This window comes from Choloepus didactylus, chromosome X (assembly GCF_015220235.1).
Source record: "Choloepus didactylus isolate mChoDid1 chromosome X, mChoDid1.pri, whole genome shotgun sequence".
NCBI classification, from domain to species: domain Eukaryota; kingdom Metazoa; phylum Chordata; class Mammalia; order Pilosa; family Megalonychidae; genus Choloepus; species Choloepus didactylus.
The window spans coordinates 22,549,415-22,562,124 of record NC_051334.1 but is presented as its reverse complement, the minus strand read 5'-3'; the positions used below and the strand labels follow the sequence as shown (position 1 = coordinate 22,562,124).

Genomic DNA, 12,710 nt, shown 5'->3' with positions numbered 1-12,710 from the left:
ATTTGTGACAGAGGTGCAAACTCAATCCAACGAAGAAAAGATAATCTTTTCAACAAATGGTATTGGAACAACTGACATTCATAGGCAAAAAATAGTAATAAAAAGAAAACTGAACTTCAACCTAAACTTCACAATGTGCACAAAAATTAACTCAAAATGGATCATAAATCTAAATCTAAACTGTAAAATATAAAACTTCTATAACAAAACAGAAAATCTTCTTGACCTGGGGTTAGACAAAGAGTTCTTAGGTAGGACATCAAAAGCATAATCCATAAAAGAAAAAAATTGAAATACTGGACTTTAAATTTTAAAGCTTCTTATCTGTGAAAGGCACGGTTAGGATAATGAAAAACCAAGCTACAGACAAGAAGGAAATATTGCAAATCACATCTCTGACAAAGGACTTGTATCTAGCATATATAAAGAAACTCATAACTCAACAGTAAGAAAATTTTTAAATAGGGAAAATGCATTAAATGACATTTCACCAAAGAGAATATATGGATGGTAAATGAGCATATGAAGGGATGTTCAGTATTGCTAGTCATTATGGAAATGCAAATTGAAACCACAATGAGATAGCATTACATACCTTTTAGAATGGCTTAAAAAAAAACTGACAGTATCAAGGACTGACAAGGACATGGAGTAACTGGAACTCTCATACATTGCTAATGGGAATACAAAATGATACAGTCACTCTAGGAAACAGCTTGGTCATTTCTTATAAAGTTAAACATACATTTACTGTGTTACTCAGCAATCTCATTCCTAGGTATTTACCCTAAATAAATAACTTATATTCACATAAAAACCTGTACAGGAATGCTTATAGCAGCTCTATTAACAATTTCCCAAAACTAAAAACAACCCAAATGTTTTTTCATTTAGAAATGATTTGCAGTATATCCTGATAATGGAATATACTCAGCAATAAAAATAAACAATGAATACACACAACAAAATGGATGCATCTCAAAGGCACCATGCTGAGTGAAAGAAGCTACTCTCAAAGGTTATGTACTGTATGACAGCATTTATATGACATTCTGGAAAAGACAACATCATAGTGATGGAGAACAAATGACTGATCATCAGAAGTTAAGGGTGGAGTGAGGATATGATGACAAAGGGGCACATCAGGGAGATTTGGTGGGATAATGCAACCTTTCTGTATCCGGATTATGGTGGTAATTACACAAATCTATACATTTGTTAAAACTCACAGATCTGTACACCAAAAATAAATGAATAAATTCTTTAAAAGTCAGTTTTTATTGTATGTTAATTTTTCAAACCTTCTTAGATCCGTACACCAGAAAGGTCAATTTTACAGTATGTTGTTTTGAAAATAAAATAAGATGAGGAAAAAAACACAATGAGATACCACCACATACCTTCCCGAATTGCTAAAATTCCTTTCCCCCTTCTGTCTGTCACAAGTGTTGGTAAGGATGTGGAGAAATTGGACCTCTTAAAGCTGCAGGTGGAATTGTAAGATGGTTTTGTACAACAGTGTTCGTAACAGCATTATTCACAATTGCCAAAAGGTGAAAGAAACCCAAATATCATCAGCAGATGAATGGATAAATAAAATATGGTAAATACACACAATGGAATATTATTCAGCCTTAAAAAGGAATGGAGTTCTGATACATGTCACTACATGATGAACCGTGAAGACATGTTGAGGGAAATAAGTCAGATGCAAAGAACACATATTATTGTATGAGTTCAATTATTTGAAATAGCTAAAGTAAGCAAATTCATAGAGACAGAAAGAAGAGCACAGGTTGGGGGGAGGGGAATGGAGAGTTAATGCATAATGGATGTAGGGTTGCTGTTTGGAGTGATGGGAAAGTTCTTGTAATGGATGGTGATGACAGTAGTGCAACATAATGAATGTGATTAATCCCACTGAATGGTATGCTTGGGGTGGTTGAGATGGGAAAGTTTACTTCAGCCAGCCAACCTCTCTTGGCGAATTTGACTTCACCTTCATCAGAGTTTCCAGCTTGTGGCCTACCCTACAGCATTCAGACTTCCCAATCCCCACAGCTGTGTGAGCCAATTCCTATAATAAATAAATAAATAAATAAATAAATAAATAAATAAATAGAGAATATGTATATGCTCTCCATATATATATATATACATATATATACTTTTCATACACACACACACACACACACACACACACACACACACACACATATATATATATATACTCTCCATAGATATATCTTGTTTCTTTGGGGAACCCTGATTAATATCTTACCCAATGATACCATTTAAAATCTTCCCTCCTATCCCCCTTCTGTCTGTCATACAGCTCACTTAGAGTAGGTACTCAATAAATGTTTGTTGACTCAATGAACACAGGGACTCAGGTAATTATAACTTCCATGAATTTTCAAAGTCCTTTCTCTTAGCTTTCAAAAGGAAAAAAAAAATGGTGCAGCCACTTGGGAAAACAATATGGCAGTGCCTCAAAATATTAAACATAGGCACTATGCAGAGTGAAAAAACCCAGACACAAAAGGCCAATAGTGTATGATACCACTTACATGAACTATCTAGAAAAAGCAAATTCACAGAGACAGAAAGTACATTCGAGGTTACGAGGGGTGGGGGTGGGGATAGGGATGATGAAAAAGTTTTGGTAATGGATGGTGGTGATTATGAATGTAATTAATATCATTGAATGGTACACTTAAAATGGTTAAAATGAGAAATTTTATGTTATGTAAAATGTTACCACAACAGAAATGTTTTTAAAGTTTAACAGAGCTTACCATATGATCTAGCAATTCCATTGCCAAGAGAAATGAAACCATACATCAACGCAAAAACTTGTCCACGACTATTCATAGAAGCGTTAAAAGAGAACCAGACCAGCATCACACTGCTCGTAACACTGAAGTTCGAAAACAGTTAAAACAACATCTATAAACTATAAGAGAAAAGGAACTGTGACCAAATGTTTAGCCATCCCACCCCCCGGCAACTAAGATATCATCTATCACAAGGCAAAAATAACTGTTTGGGAATAGTCAAGTCCTCAGAAAGAATATACACCCACACATCAGATATGAGGGAACAAACATGAATTGTACATCACTGGAATGACAATTTATTTGGCACAGGGGTGTCAAATAAGGAAAGCTGAAATGGACGTGAAAAAGCAATAGCAATAAATCCTGCAATGTACACTTATGCCTAAACAGATTATGATAATGCCACTGAGAATTTGTCATATAAGACATAAGAAAGGATTGTTGAAATCGACCAAATGCGTTAAACAAGACAAAAATAGATGCTGTGTAAAAAGTATAATTGTGAAGAAGATACGTCAAACTTCTATGTAACAAAACACCATAGAAGCCAAATACATAAAGCAAAACTTGAAATACAAGAAAACCGCATAAAAACACCAGCATGGGAGGAGACTTTAGTATTTTTTTCAAAAATTAAAAAAATCAAAGTCAAAACATAGCAAGGATAAAGAGGATTTGAATAATACAGTCAATAAGCTTAATTTTGCCTATAAATTTACACCTACCTATAAATGGAGAAATACGCATTATACTAACATGTCTATTTTATAGTTCCAAAAAAACCTTACTTAGCTCTTGCTCAAAAAGCAAAGACAATCCAAACAATGCAGAGATTATACAGGCCATTCTTTGAACCCAAACCAATAAAATTATAAATCAACATGAAAGAGATTAATAAAAAATTTTACTACTTGGAAATTAAACATTATTGTAAAGAGGAAATCGAAACTGATACGTAAGACCATCTAGAGAGTTATGAGAGGGAACAATTCAAATGGAATGGGACACAGCTAAAGTTGTATGCCAAAGGAAATGCACAGCCTTCAAGGACTTCATTTAAAAAGAAATAGCTAAACCTCTGTGTTTTAGTTTCCTGAGCTGCTCAAGTAAATACCATGCAATGGGTCGGGTTAAACAATGGGAATTTATCCACTCACGATTTGAAGCTGGGAAAAAGTCCAAATCAAGGTGTCATCAAGGTGATGCATTCTTCCCAAAGGCTGTGGCCTTCTGGGGCTGGCTGCCAGTGAACTTTGGCCCTTAACTTGTCACACGGCAAGGCACGTGGCGGCGTCTCCAGGCCGCTCTCTTCTCATCGGGTTCCCTGGAATTTCAGCTTCTTGCTTCCGTGGCTTTCTCTCTCTGTGTCTGAATTTCATTCTGCTTAATACGATTAAGACCCATCTAGATTGAGGTGGGGTCACACCTTAATTGAAGTAACCTCTTCAGAACTTACTTTGTCCTAGTTACAATGAGTCCACACCCACAGGAATGGGTTAGACTTCAGAACATGTTTTTCTGCGGTGCATACAGCTTCAAACCACTACACTCTGAAAGCCTGATGAAAGAAAAAATGAGAGGAAACAAAATCTTCCATGCTCAGGATAAGAATGGTGATATAACCAGAAATGCAAGAGACTAAAATAATTATAAAAGGATGTTACGTGCATCTCTATGGCAATAAATTGAAAATCTAGAAAAGTGGTCCTCAACCTGGCTGCATGTTATAATCACCTAAGGAGATTGAAAAAATACTGATGCCTGAGCCCCACTCCCAGAGATTCTAATTTAATTGGTCTCAGGTGTGGCCTGGGACGTGCAAGGGCTCCTGATGTGAGTCTGGTGTTCATCCAAAATTGAAAACCCCTGAATTCCTACAGAGCCCGTACACTCAAAGCGTGATCCTCGGACAAGAAGCAGCACCAGGGAGCTTGTTAGCATTTCAGAAACTTAGGCCCCACCCCAGGCCCACTGAATCAGAACGGGCATTTTTATAATACGCCCCCCCCCCAGGTGATTTGTATGCACGTTAATATTTGAGAAGTGCTGATCTAAAGAAAATGGATGGTTTCCAAGTGAAATATAGATAAAATTTAAGAAGAAAAGCCGATAGACCAATTAATGTAGAAGAGATCAGAAAAATAAAGACCTCTTGTATATAAAGAGGCATCAGACCCCAAAGCTTTTACAACTGCATTCTATCTAGTCTAAAAATCAGACAACACCTGTGATTTTTAAGCCATCCCAGATTGTAGAAAAGTTTCCAGATTTATCGTATGGAGCTAGTGTTACATTAATATTCAAACCTGATAACAATGGTACAAAACAGGAAAACTCCATAATTATGAACATCGATACAAAAATTTTATGTAAAATACTGGCCAATTTAAGCAACAATATTTGTAAAGAACTATTTTAAAAATGCCTGAGTACTTTTATTCTAGAAATACAAGTATGGTTTTACTTTAAAAAATCTATCAGTGTAAATCAATGTACTTCATTACATCAAATTAAAAGAGATAGCCAAATGATTATATTGAGAGGTGGCTAAAAGCCATTTGATAATATTAATCATTCCTAATAAGATCTCTAAGTAAGTAATAACAGAAAGAAATTAGCAAACCGCAGTAAAGGCTTTTTTCCAAAACCAACATTATATTAAATGGTTATAAAGTATTGCTGTTAAAATCGAGAGCAACACAGGAACGCTTGCTATCACCACTACATATACATCACTCAGCATTGTTTTAGAAGTTCTTGCTAACACAAGACATAAAAAGAAAGTAATTGATATCTTTTTGTTATACGATTGAGCACATAGAGATTAAAGAGTATGAAAGCACAATCAAAATTGGGAAGATAATGCAGTAAATTAGCAGGGTACATGGAAGATACATAAAAATAAATAGCTTTTCTCTATACTCTGGAAGTATCTAGATAGCTACAGAAACTATACTGTACTCATGAGTCCTATAAAAGTATAATACTTAAACGAAGAATGTAATAAAATTTTATTAAAGAATATAAAACACCACCAGAATAAGTGAAGGAACATGGATGTGAAGACAATGATAAAAATGTCAGGCTCAATTTAATATAAAAAATTCATGCAATTTGAATTAAAAAATTCCAATGGATCTTTTATGGAAAACTGGGTAAACTGATTTTAATGTTCCTATGGAAGAATAAATATCAAAACTATGAAAAAGAATGGAACCAAAGAGGGATTTGCCTTCTAGATATGAAAGTTAACTGTAGATTACTATGTGTAAAACAATATGGTTTTGGCACAGGGAATATTAAATAGACCAATAAAAGGAATAGACTCCAGAAATAAATCCAAGAATATATATGAACTTAACACATAGCAAAGAGTCATTTCGGTTAATGGAGGTGAAGGATGACTTCATGAATGGTATTGGAATAACTCACGTGCTATCCAAGATAAAAAAAGAAACTAACTTCTACCAAACAGCATATACCAAAATAATTTTAATTGTATAAAAATCCAAATAAAATTAATAAAACTACAAAAATATCAGAAGAAAATCCAGGAATGAATATTTGTAAAACCTTGGGGGTAGAAAATACCTTTTTGAGCAAGACAGGAAATTGCAGGAATCATAAGGAAAAACAAATGTTTTTGATTACACAAATATTAAAGATTTTTTGTATATCAAAAGATACCATAAGGAAAAGCACACAGAAGTATTACACGTTCAAGGAGCATGATCTATACAACCTACTCTCAATTTTTAGAAAATAGATGGATTGATAGATTGAAGATCAATGAAAGAGAGAGGAGGGGGGAAAGGGGGAAATGGAATGATATGGCAAATGTGCAAAATGTTAAAAGTTAGTGGATCTAGGTATCTGGATGGGGGGGTATGTTGGAGTTCTCTGTATGGGTTTTGGATTAATGTGCAACTAACTGTCTTGCAAGTTTGAAATAATATCAAAATAAAAAGTTTATTTAAAAAGATAGCATAGGTTGCTGAGAGGCAAGGCTACTCGATTGCTGAAGAGGTGGCCGCAGTGGTGACAATAACAGCCATGGGTCAGGTGGTCAAGGTTTTACAACTCTTTAAAACATTGCACAGGACCAGACGACAAGTTTTTAAAAATGATGCCAGAGCATTAGAAGCAGCCAGAATTAAGATAAATGAAGAATTCAAAAATAATAAAAGTGAGACTTCTAAGAAAATAGAAGAGCTAATGAAAAGAGGTTCTGATGTTGAACTGCTTCTCAGAACATGTCATACAAGGTTTTCACACAGACCACAATACACAGAAACTGGTTCCTAGGAAGGAACTTCTTATAGAAAATGTGCCATATTGTGATGCTCCAACTCAGAAGCAATGAATATTCTAGGATAAAATCAAATTTTTGTACTTTCAATTTTAAAATATATGACTTTGGCAAAAGTCTTGGAAATGCAGATAATTTCCTCTGAACTGGCATATTGAAAATGAATGAATTAAAATATAGCTTCATAATTAAATTTCAGGTTAAAAGGACATTACTGAGAACAACAGAATATAGTTAAGTTTCCAAAGGTCATTAGATAAAAGGGCATTTCATTTTCATTGAAAATCAAACTTTATAAAGTGAAATATATGCTTAGGTATATAATAATAACATCTCTTTGACCTTGATGATATTTAAATGTCTTGGCCTTACCATAACTTTTTGAGAAAGCATTTTTCTGATAAATTAGTAGGTTCTCCTCTAGTGTGAAATGAGATTATTAGATTAAGTTGCTATTTAATCCCAGAAACATTAAATTGCTCAAAAACACACCATGTGTGCCCACTCTTTACAGAAGGTGGCCCTTGTTTCCTAGAGCACTGGAATTTTTACTTTAGCTAACAAATAACTGTACGGTTTCTTTTTTAGAAGCAGAGAGTATCTCTGTGTTCTTATAAAGACATTTTTAAATCAGTCTTCTAAAGAAAGATGAATAAAATATAAAGTTTACCTAAAATGACTATGGAATAAAGAAATCCTAATTTTTTTGGAAATAGTGACCTTTGATCAGATTATATAATATGGTCTTAGGAGAATTAGCTGTACTAGACCACAGTTAGACATCATTGTAAAAATATATGGTTGCTTTCTTTTCCTTTGAATGAATAAAACTTAAATTACCATTCTTCTTTCAACATGGCCCATTGCTGATGATTCTGTAGTATCACAGAACAGCTTGGCATTCTGCCATCTAATGCTAGGAATTATAAAATTGTTTTTAGTAATCCTCTTGTTTATTTTTTATCTGTGCATCTTTACCATTCTGTTTTGTTAGTGAACAATGTGTTCTTTCCCATTCATTGATGACACAGGACTTCATTTTTACCAGATTCCCATAGATCTACTTATTGGCAAAACCTATTAGTTTATCCAAAATGGATATATAAATGTCATATTTGAAAATAGTTTACTTTTAGATCAAAAAATTCTTAAAATTATTTAGATACAATATACTTAGAATATATTGGGTATACTTACATATAAACCAGAGACTACCCTAAATGCCTCCTAATACTTTTGAGGAGATTAGTTAAAACTCTGATAAATTGATTTTATATGTCAAAAATTCACTACCTAATTGTTGAGGATTAAATTCTATCCCCCCACCAAAGACATGTCCAGGTCCCAACCTCTGGTCCTATGGGTGTGAACCCATTTGTAAATAGGACCTTTGAAGATGTTACTAGTGAAGGTGTGCCCAAGCTGAATGAGAGTTGGCCTTCATCCAATATGGCTGAAGTCCTTATGAGCAAAGGAATTTGGTCACAGAAAGAGAAGCCACAGGAAAAGCAAGAAGCTAGAAGTCAACAGAACCTGGCAGAGGAAGGATAAGACACCTCTACGTGCATTGCCATGTGTTGAAAAAACCAAGGAACCCCAGAGATTGCTGGGAGGAAGCAAGTTTCCTAGCCTCTGAAACCATGAGCCAATAAATTCCTATTTTTAAGCGCGCGCACACACACACACACACAAAGCATGTAATAACATAGTGAACCCTGTGGTGGATGATGTCTGTGGTGAATAGTACAAACATAAGAATGTTCTTTCATGAACTATAACAAATGTATGACACTATTACAAGGTGTTAATAATAGGGTGTATATGGGGAAAATACATCTAATGCAAACTATGGACTATAGTTAACAGTATTATTTTAGGATTCTTTAAATATAAATATCAATCTATAGAGACAGAATTAGATTACTGGTTACGTAGGGCTGGGGAAGGATAGAGGGATTGAGGGGTGACTGCTAAGGGGTGTGGCGTTTTCTTTGGGAGGTAATAAAAATGTTCTAAAATTGATTGTGCTGATGAATGCACAACTCTGTGATTATACTAAAAGCCATCCATTGTATGTCTTGGATAGACTGTATGGTATGTAAATATATCGCAATACAACTGCTTTAAAAAAAGATAGTGTATTTGATAATAAGATAAACCATAGATTAGAAAAATGTGTAACAAGTGTATTAGAAAGTTGTAGGTCTAATGTACAAAAGATCCCAAATAGAAAAAGGGGCACAGTTTTGAAAAAGCAATAAAGAGAAAACACAAAGGGACATCAGACACTTCACTAAGAGACAGGTCACGGCAAATCAAAACTGATGGCATATGCTTTTTTTTTTTTTCCCCAAAGCTGTATAATTGTCTAAACACCCACATAAGACAGAGGGGAATGGACCTTCCCATATATTGCTGTGGGAGTGTGAATTGCTACAACCCCTCAACCTGCAACATACAACAAATATCTATTCAGCACCTACTATGCACCATGCTGTTCTAAGTGAACAGCAATAAACAGACAAAAATCCCTGCACTCCTGGAACTTACATTCCAGCAGAAATTAATTTGGTAGTATCTAGTAAAATTTTAAAAATAGCACATATCCTTTCACTTGGCAATCACACCTTGGGAGACCCATCCTACAGACCTCAAAGCACAGGTATGTAAGGATTATATAGACGCACAAGGATAGTTACTCCAGCATTCTTATAGCGGCAAAAATTGTAATATGTGGTTACAAGATGGCTCTGGACTAAGATGGGAAGAGCACAAGGACAAACAAACCCTTTACCAGAACAGATGACATTGTAACGGTTTCCATCTTTGAATGGTAGATAATTTTGCCATTTAAAAATTATTTTTTGGAAGAAAAATTAAAGCATACTGCCTTGGGAGAAATAGGAACTAAATCTCTGAAAGTCTGTCACAAGCACCACTTAAAGAGGGAGAAGATGAGGTCAATAGGGGAAAGACTGACACAAATACAAAAACTAAAGGTAAAAAAAAGTTCACATTTGGTAGTGTTCAGAACTGGACTAACCCTTATTTTGTTAGAATGGCATAGGGGAACCATTCTCTGCCCTTCCCCTCCCGGGCTGGGGAGGATCCTACAGCCATTCCCTACCATTTGCTCCATTTCTCTGGTGGGAGACCAACCTGTCTCTCCATTGCCCACCGAAGAGGAATGTCAAGTGGGCCCCATGCCTTCGTGTGACTGACTGTATTAGTCAAGGCCTAGACGGGGGATGGGGGGGGTGGTGAGGGGTGGGGGGTAGGGAGGAATAGCAGGTATACCCATTTTGGCCTCCAGGTCTCCGAATCAAGCTTTACTCATATTAAGTTGCACAATTTGTGGTTTCTTATGTCTATTTTCAATGTCTGTTAGAACCTAGAGGGAGGATGGCTGTGATTAGCACCTCCAAGCCCCAAGAGATGGCTTTGCAGTATCTGTCCTTATTTCAAAGAATCGGAGCAAAAGGAAATGGCTTCTGTATTTACAGCCAAACACAAGCATGAAGAAAAAGCAGAAACTTGCTTCTCTTGGAACACAAAATAATATTGTCTAGTCAATTATTCAATTTTAGTCAATGTGTTTAGAAATTTCTGTGATAATTCACATGGTGAAATGCCATCTAGAATTCCTAAGCAGATTTTCTGTAGCCAAGTATCCCAGGGGCTCTATGAAATCAACAGGTCACTACGACGCCAAATCCTTTGTGTTCACAATTACAAGCAGTAGAAGTAACATGGGGGAGCAAGTGGTTAGGGAAAACAAAGCAAGGAAAAACAATTCTTGATTTTGAACTCAAACTTCAATGATGAACTAAGTATTTCCATTTGGAAGGTCATGAAAATATCTTTAAAATCTGAGTAGGTACAGATGTTATACCTCCATGCAACAGCGATACTTTCATTGGCACTAGAAGTGAACTACTCAAGGAGTCACATTACTTGTAGCCTATAAGGTATTGGAGATTATTAGTTATGCAATTTAAGCCTCATTTCCACGTGTGTCTGTGTGTATGCCTTGTCTATAGCCAACACTCCACTAGGGTAACTTAAAACAAAATAGGAAATTATTTACAATAGCAAAGATGTCAAAATAACAGGAACAATATATAACAAATCCAAGAATTATTTTGTGAAAAAGGCAAACAATATACACATGATGAAACGAAAGGTAAAACAAAATCCATTAGGGTAAACTTAATTTTGACCTTATCTAAACAGCTGCAGAATGTGGCAAAAATGGTTTTTCAAATGTGACTTAAATAACCTTGGGGCAATTAAGTAGACCACACACACGCTCATACACAGTTACCTTTCAGCCCTTCTCTCTTACTTGCTAAATCCTTCCTCTGAATTCTATTTACCTTTGAGGAATGTAACTTATAGGAGGCCATACAAGACTTATGAAATGCCGGCTATTTACATGCACACTAAAGGATATACTTCTTGACTGGCAGGCCCACACTTTAAAAAGGGTAAACGAAAGGGATAAACTGGGTCCTTTTTCACCTTCACTGCTTATTTCTGGTGTTTTGTTTTTGTGATTTTTGTCTATCACACAAAACGTGGCACCGGTAATCTTTGGTTACTCAAGTGTTCTAAACAGTGATTCCCAAGACTGAGGATGCACCAGAATCGCTTCGAGAACGTGTTAAATCACAGATCCCCAAGTCCCATCCCCAGTTTCCGATTCATTGGGTCTGGGGTGAAACTGAGAATTTGCATTTCTAACAAGTTTCCAGGTGATGCTGACCCAGCCAGTCTCCAGGCTACATTTTTAAAACCACTGCTCTGAAATATCACACCTTTTACGATTTTGATTGGTCATAATGCTTTTCCTCACACGAATCCTAGAATTTGTGAGAAATAAAGGAAATTGTTAATACTGAGATTTCCAGAGAACAGTACAGACTGATTGGGATCACAGGCCTGGTTAGGAATTACCTGTCAGGCGTTTCATTGCAACTAAGCTTTTTCGTTTTTTTTGTTTTTTTTTTTTTTTTTGAGTTACACTTTTTTTTTTTTTTCATTTTTATTGAGATTGTTCAGATACCATACAACTATCCAAAGATCCAAAGTGTACAATCACTTGACCCTGGGTACCCTCATACAGCTGTGCATCCATCACACTTAATTTTTGTTCAATTTTTAGAAACTGTTCATTACTCCAGACAAGAAATAAAGTGAAAGATGAAAAAAGAAAAAAAGAAAAGGAAACTCTAAACCTCCCCTATCCCTAACCAACCCCCCTCAATTGTTGACTCCTAGTATTGATATAGTACACTTGTTACTGTTTATGAAAAAATGTTGAACTACTACTAACTGTAGTATATAGTTTGTAATAGGTATATAGTTCTTCCCTATATGCCCCTCTATTATTAACTTCTAATTGTATTGTCATACATTTGTTCTGGTTCATGAAGTGATTTCTAGTATTTGTACAGTTGATCATGGACATTGCCCACCATAGGATTCAGTTTTATACATTTCCATCTTTTCACCTCCAACTTTCCTTCTGGTGACATATATGACTCTGAGCTTCCCCTTTC

General features: G+C 35.4%; 1 protein-coding gene and 1 pseudogene across 1 annotated transcript in view; one reads left to right on the top strand and one right to left on the bottom strand.

The window, feature by feature from the left end:
• LOC119523721 (zinc finger X-chromosomal protein) overlaps window positions 1-12,710 on the bottom strand; it is a 725,297-nt gene that overhangs the window by 603,573 nt on the left and 109,014 nt on the right. The window lies entirely within an intron of this gene.
• LOC119523733 lies at window positions 6,894-7,203 on the top strand (annotated as a pseudogene).